A 6,467-nucleotide genomic window follows, 5' to 3' on the forward strand; every position below is an offset into this window, starting at 1 on the left:
AGCAGCACCTACCTACCATCAGCTATGTCATTGTGTTTGCCCCATACCTTTGCATACTGTGAAGCAGCCTCCCAACATGGGGGCTTCTTCTTCCTCTCCCAAGTCTGCTTCTCATCTTGCTTGCTGCTCTCCTTTCCTGCTTATCCCCAGCTTTCCCTGGGAACACTTCCTGTGCCAACTCAGTTGCCTTGACACCTACTCCCACCCACACAGGCTTTCTGTTGCTGCAGCTGCTGCTTTGCCTTTATACCCATGGCACATGCCCTCAGCCCTCAGCTGCATGGGAGCAGTCATGGGTGCCTCAGCCTGGCCCATGCAGAACAGCATCAGGCTACCACACCACCCTCGCTCAGCTGACTGGATACCCTTACACACACCTTCCCCAACCCACACAGCTAAGCACTGCCATTGCACCTGACCATACATACCCACACAGTTCTATTGTTTCCTTGTCATTGCTGTGGACAAACTGAAAAGTCAGCCGATCTGGTGAAACACCTAGAATTAGGTTTTATATAAAACAACAACAGCAACAATAACAAAACACTTTCTCACATTAAAAATGGGGAATATTACTGGATGTAGGTTCTATGATGACAATTAGGGTAGTCACTAATCTGATCATAGGTCAAGGTAAGTTCAGGCACCCCCTCCATTATTGCTAGGAGTCTTAGCTGGTGTCATCCTTATGGATTCCTGGGGATTTCTCCCTAAACCCCTAATGGTTTGCTCTACCAAGATATCTCTTTCATTGTTCTCCCTCTCCTTCCCTCCCTCCATGCAGTGATCCACAACCAAGCACTGGCTGAGCTCCTAGACTTCTGCTGAAGACAGGGAGGAGGGAGCACAGCAGCAAGTGAGGTCAAGGTCATGATGGGGCAAACCACAGAGACAGCTGACCCAAGCTGGTGTGAGCTCATGGTCTCTGGCCAGTAAGCTGGGGAGCATGCATGGGAAGAACTAGATCCTCTGATTGTGCGTGACAGTTATATTGCTAGGTCTGTTTGGGGAGCCCCTGGCAGTGGGACCTGGGTACATGAAATGGCTTTTTGGAACACATTCCCTAGGGTCAGATACCTTGCTCAGCCTTGACACAGCAGATATATGCACAGATGTAACAATAATTTCACCAAAATCTTATTATGCGGATTGGCCTCTTCAGGAGGTAAATATTCAACTTCTAGGGATTGGAACTTTAGCTAAAGTAAAACAAAGTACAAGGAGGGTTGACACTAGAGGGCCAGAGGGACAGATAGGAAAATTAAAGCCATATGTGGCTAACATAGGAATTAATTTATGGGGAGGTGATTTGTTACAGAAATGGGAAATACATATTAACATTCTTCCAATCTCAGAAACAAACCCCCCAAATAAAGATAGCTTCTAGAGAAATATTAAAAGATATTATCAAGAACAATCACTGACCCTTCAGCACAACAGCTGTTGATCTTTCAAAGGAACTAACAGTTCTACCTTTAAAATGGTCTAGGTAGAACAGTAGCTTTTGACATGAGGAAAATTACAGACACTAAAACAGCTAATACAGGAGGAGATAAATGCTCAACATATCAGATAATAGACAAGTCCTTGGAATTCTCCTATACTGTCATTAAAAATAAATCTGGAAAATGGAGAATAGTTGCAGATTTGAGAGCTACTAATGAGGTAGGTGATCCAGTCAATGTATTTTTTTCTAGCCTGGAATTACCTTGATTTCTTTCTTACCAAAAGGATTGTCTATTGCAGTGATTGATTTAAAAGACTCTGTTTTTACTATACATTTACAAGGACAGAACAGAGAAAAAAAAAATTTGCCTCCATAGTTTCTACTTATAATTTCTAGCCTGTTAGAAGGTATCACTGGAAGATTCTTCTACAAAGGATATTAAACAGTCCCACTTTGTATCATGTTTTATACAAAAACCATTAGAAATAATTTGTAAACAATTTCCTCAATCTATAATTTACCATCATAAGGATGATTTCTTACTAAACAATTCAGATGCAGATAACTTAGAAAAAATGTCCTATGAAGTAAAGAGAATTTTGCCTTGTTGGGGATTGCAAATTGCTCCTGAAAAAAAAATTAAAAGAGGAGATTGTATTAATACCTAGGGTATGAGAAATATTTACAGATAATTCAACCACAGAAATTACAAATCAGAAAAGAACAATTACAAACTCTTAATGATTTTTAACAACTGCTGGCTACGGCACACAATTGGATTAACAACTCAAGAACTAAGTAATTTATTTCAAACCTTACAGATAAGGCCTTAAATAGTCCAAAAAATATTATCAGCTCAGGCTGACAGAGACTTGTCTTTGGTACAAAAGAAATTACAGGATACACATGTGGATTGTTTGGATACAGATCTTGATTGTATTTTGATTATTTTGCCTTCTATGCATTCTTCTTATGCAGAGAAAAGATAATATATTAGAATGGATATTTTTACCAGACAAAAAGTGTAAAAAATTAAAGACCTATGTAGAAAAGATTTCTGAACTGATTCTGAAAGGAAAATTGAGACTTCATCGATTTAACAAGAATAGAGAGCAGAAATTGCTAATTCTTTTACTAATTCTGAAATTTCCTCATTATGGGCAGACAATGAATATTGGCAAAAAGCTTGTAGTAATTTTTTGTGGATATTAGCAATCAATATTCCATAAGCAAGAGACTTCAGTTTAAAAAAAAAAAAAAAAAACAACCTAATTGGATCCTTCTTCACATGGTATGAGGAACTCCAGTTTCTGGAGCCCCTACATTTAAGACTGATACAACTAAATTAGGAAAGGGAGGTTATAAGTTAGAAAAAATAAGAAAAGTGTCTCAAAGCCTTTATAATTCCATTCAAAAGTCAAAATAATGTTATTCTTGTGGTATTATTAGATTTTTCACAACTTCTTAATATAGTTACTGACTCTCAATATACAAAAAGAGTTGTTTGATATGTTGACACCATTGAACTCATTCAGATGATTCAGAGATAATATTATTATTTATTCAACTACCACAGGTAATAAGAAATAGAAGTCATTGATTATATATAACAAATTTCAGATTCCATAAGGATGTACAGTGTTCTCTAGCACAAAGTACTAAAGGAATTGTTCAGACATTGGTAGGAAATGTGCTAGAAGCCTCAGAATTTCATTTAAAAAAAAACAAAAAACAAAAAACACTGAGGGGTGGCCTCCGCAGATGCTGTCGGGTCGAGGTGGCGCTAGGCCACCGTCGGAGCTCTGCAATGAGGGTGTCCAGCGTGAATGCTAAGGACAGAAGAGCTGGATGCCACAGCGCTGAAGTTCTTTGTTTGGAATAGACGTTATGTACCCTTTGTGGAGCATGTCTGCAGGCTCTGTGCGCAAACGAGCTGAAGGCGAAGAGAAGGCATTAGCAGGGAATGTGAAAACCAGTCCTCCACGAACTGCACCCAAAAAGCAGCTGCCATCTATTCCCAAAAATGCTCTGCCCATAACGAAGCCTACATCTCCGGCCCCAGCAGCACAGTCAACAAATGGCACCCATGCTTCTTATGGACCCTTCTACCTGGAATATTCGCTTCTTGCAGAATTTACGTTGGTGGTGAAGCAGAAGCTACCAGGTGTCTATGTACAGAAATCGCATCGCTCCTCATTAGTGTGGTTTGGAGTAATATTCATATGACACGGGCTGTATCAAGATGGCGTGTTCAAGTTTACAGTGTATATTCCCGATAACTATGCAGATGGCGACTGTCCACGCCTGCTGTTTGATATTCCCGTCTTTCACCCGCTAGTTGATTCCACCTCAGGTGAACTGGATGTGAAGAGAGCATTTGCAAAGTGGAGGTGGAACCATAATCATATATGGCAGGTCTTAATGTACACAAGGAAAGTCTTCTACATGATCGACACAAGCCCTCTAAACCCAGAGGCTGCAGTACTGTATGAAAAAGACATTCAGCTTTTTAAAAGTAAAGTGGTCGACAGTGTTAACAAATGTACTGCTCGTTTATTTGACCAGCCGAAAATAGAAGACCCCCTATGCAATCAGTTTTTCTCCATGGAATCCTTCTGTACATGATGAGGCCAGAGAGATGTTAACTCAGAAAAAGCCTGATGAACAGCACAATAAAAGTGTTCATGTTGCTGGCCTGTCATGGGTAAGGCCTGGCTCAGTACAACCTTTCAGTAAAGAAGAGAAAACAGTAGCAACCTAAGAGATGGTGGATCTGGTGCACCATGCACTTTCCTGCTGGACTCTGGCCTAGTTAAAGCTGACTAATGGCAAAGGACTGCCTGAAGAGTAAACGGCATGACCAGTGACTGCCTCAGTGTTGTGTATGTGTAGGCTCTAACAGCATGTTGTGGAGACCTCATTAAGTAATGCCTTACTTCTGTCAGAAGTGTTAGGGGGGATCTAAGTATTTTTCTGAACATGTTAGAGGTAAGTTGTGTGTACTTTACCAGAGAGAAATGAGCACTGTGTAGTAGTTGGAAGTTGGTGGTTTCAACTGTACCTATGTTAGGCCACGAAGCAGGTGTAGAGAAGAGATTTCCAGAGGGCAGCACTTTCAAGTAGAAGACTGGCTGTCCAGCTTTAGCCTGCTGACTTGCTGTAAACGTCTATCTCAGAAGCATTAGGAAAGTAGGCAGAACCAGGATGCTTGTTCACTTTTTTTAAGCAAATTACTGTATTTTTATGGCAGGAGGAAGAGAAAAGTGTTCAAACGGTTTCTAATGAAGTCAGGTATTTAAATGGTGAATGACCGATGTGTTAGTAGAGATGAAATAAACCAATAAATGATTGTCATTTATGCAGGAAACGCATGTTCTTTTTCAATATAACTAGACAGAGACTAACATAAGTGCTTTATTGAAAAATACACATATTTTCATATAAAATTACTGTAGAGGTACCAAGAGGTTTTATAAGTACTTTGTACAGCACTACTCTAGTGGACAGGGCAAGGTCTATTTAGAGCAGTATGAAGTTACCTAGTAATTTTGCTTATAACAATCCAATTTACAATTGAATTTTCTCCTTAGGATTATTAATCCAACTTAAAAACAACTGGAACAATAGTGATTAATAAAGATATGTGTAGGTAATCAATAGCTGTTAAATAATTTTCTAATTTGTATAAATATACTAATAAAAACCTAAATTCTCCAACCTAAAAACAAAAACAAACAAACAAACAAAAACCCCACCATGTTAATAGCAAAGGTTTGACGGAAAATTTTTCTATCACTTGACAACAAGCCAAGGAAATTATAAGGAAATGTTATACTTGTTCTCTGTACAATCAAACACCATTACCTGAAGGGAGTTACCCAAAATGTACTCAAATAAATGAAATTTGGTGAATGAATGTATTTCATTTTGCAGAGTTTGGAAAATTAAAGTATGTACACCATATAATAGACAAATATTCAAGATTTCAATGGGTAGGTGCTTTGAGTTCTGAAAAAGCTGATTCTGTAATGAAACATCTATTAAAAGTTATAGCCATAATGAAAATAACTGTACAAATTAAGACTGACAATGCTCCAGCAAATTTCTTTAGTAAAATGAAATCGTTTTTGCATATTATAATATAAAGCATATTACAGGTATACTACACAATTCTACAGGACAAGCAGTTATAGAAAAATCTAATTGGACTTTGAAAGATATGCCTAATTGAAAGGGCTAAAGAACTGTAGAAATAGATTATAAAATGCCTTATTAACTTTGGGTTTTTTAAAATGCTAATGAGAAAGGAACAACAGCTGTGGGGATTCATTTGATACTAGAAAAAACTGCTGTATTGAATCACACTGTATACTTTAAAGATGTGTTGACCTCAGAATGGAAACCAGGATATGTGTTATATTGCAGAAAATGCTTTTCTTTTGTTTCCACAGGAGAAGAAAAGCTATAGATACCATCAAGATTGAGAAAGATTAGATTTGAATTGAAAAGACCTCTTGATTAGAAGAGGCAATAATTCATCAAACAACATGAGCATTCAATCTAAACTAACATGAAGTAACAAATGTCTTTCACTTGTTCAGATATAACCTGCTGAAAAGGGAAACTCCCAAATTTAGGATTGAGGCAGGGTTTTGTTTTTGTCTTTCCAGGAGAATGAATGCACCTAGTAAGGAATCTGAAAACCCCTGCACAATTAAGACATCAGCAGGATGAATTATCAAAGTAAAATATCCCAAGAAAAAGTAAATTGGCCAAATAGCACAACATACTTCTAACATTACAGAATTTCATAAATCTCCCTAATGTTTGTTTCTGTTGTTATCTACAGACGTATAAGGCAAATGGTCCTTTACGTAGTCCCAAAATTAAATCTGGCTTTGGAGTTGGAGAATGGCTTTCTCCTTTTCTAAACCCAAGCATGCTTGTTAAGGAAAAATCTAAAATCTCTGTCTCATGTCAGAAGAGTCATCTGGTATAGAACAGAAGAAAATCAAAATTA

The 6,467-nt window shown here is 38.0% G+C and overlaps 1 pseudogene; it reads left to right on the forward strand.

Annotated features, from left to right (window-relative positions):
* The first annotated feature begins 3,314 nt into the window (after window positions 1–3,314).
* Window positions 3,315–4,315, forward strand: LOC118585977 (annotated as a pseudogene).
* The last annotated feature ends 2,152 nt before the right edge of the window (window positions 4,316–6,467 follow it).

The sequence above is a fragment of the Onychomys torridus genome, chromosome 6 (genome assembly GCF_903995425.1).
Source record: "Onychomys torridus chromosome 6, mOncTor1.1, whole genome shotgun sequence".
NCBI lineage: Eukaryota > Metazoa > Chordata > Mammalia > Rodentia > Cricetidae > Onychomys > Onychomys torridus.